The sequence below is a fragment of the Arachis duranensis genome, chromosome 10 (assembly GCF_000817695.3).
Source record: "Arachis duranensis cultivar V14167 chromosome 10, aradu.V14167.gnm2.J7QH, whole genome shotgun sequence".
NCBI classification, from domain to species: domain Eukaryota; kingdom Viridiplantae; phylum Streptophyta; class Magnoliopsida; order Fabales; family Fabaceae; genus Arachis; species Arachis duranensis.
In genome coordinates this window covers 99,206,427-99,207,736 of record NC_029781.3, presented here as the reverse complement: position 1 = coordinate 99,207,736, position 1,310 = coordinate 99,206,427, and positions in this window count along the sequence as shown.

Below are 1,310 nucleotides of genomic sequence, written 5' to 3'. Positions count from 1 at the left end.
TATGGCTGCTGCTATGCAAGCCACTGCTGAGGCTCTTGGTCAACAGATGAACAACCATGGTAATGATGGAGGTGGAGTTCAGGGCCCGATGATGCTGGCAAACTTTTTGAAGGTTAATCCACCTAAGTTCAAGGGAACTACTAGCCCGACTGAGGCTGATACATGGTTTCAGGCTATAGAGCGAGCTCTACAAGCACAAGTGGTACCTAAAGGGCAGCGTGTCGAGTTTGCTACCTATATGCTCACAGGTGAAGCGTCGCATTGGTGGCAAGGTATCCGACGTCTTCTGCAGCAGGGTGATGACTATATCACTTGGAATGTTTTCCAAGAGGAGTTCTATAAGAAGTACTTTCCGACTTCTGCTAGGACGGCCAAGGAACTTGAATTGTTACAGCTGAAACAGGGTACTATGTCCATATCAGAATATACTGACAAGTTTGAGGAGCTGTTCAGGTTCTCTCGTATGTGCCAAGGGACTCCGGTGGAATATGAGGAATGGAAGTGTGTTAAATATAAAGGAGGACTCCAGAGCGATATTTTCAGTTCAGTGGGACCAATGGAGATTAGGACCTTCTTCGAGTTGGTAAACAAGTATAGGATTGCTGAAGAGTGTGTGAAAAGGGCAACCGCTGAGAAAGGGAGTCACAAAGAATCATTTCCACAGAACCGAGGGAAGAGCTTTGCGCCTAGAGGTCCGCCTTTCAAGAGAGGAAGCTCTTTCAGGAGGCCCAACAACAACACGTCTTTCAAGAGGGGGAACTCTTTTAGGAGGCCCAATAACAACAACTTCCAAGGAAAGAAGTTTGGGAAGCAGCCTCAGAATGATCAAGCTTGTACTAGGTATGGAAGTCACCATCTGGGAATACCATGCAAGGCCGGATGGGGTTTGTGCTACACTTGTGGAAAGGCGGGGCATAAAGCCGCAAATTGTCCTGAGAAGCAGAAACAAGGTGCTGGGAAAGCACAGCAGACTGGTCGGGTGTTCACCACTTCAGCTGTAGGAGCCGAGGGATCCGAGACACTTATTCGAGGTAACTGTGAAATGGCTGGTCAAACCTTAAATGCTTTATTTGATTCGGGAGCATCACATTCATTCATTGCATTTGAAAAAGCCCATGAGTTAGGGTTGAAGATTGTAACTTTAGGTTATGATCTAAGAGTGTACAATGCTACCCATGAAGCCATGGTAACTAGGCTAGGATGCCCGAAAGTTTCCTTTAGGTTCAAGCAGCGTGATTTTGTTCATAATTTAATCTGCTTGCCGATGATCGGTCTTGATCTTATCTTGGGATTGGACTGGTTATCTAAGA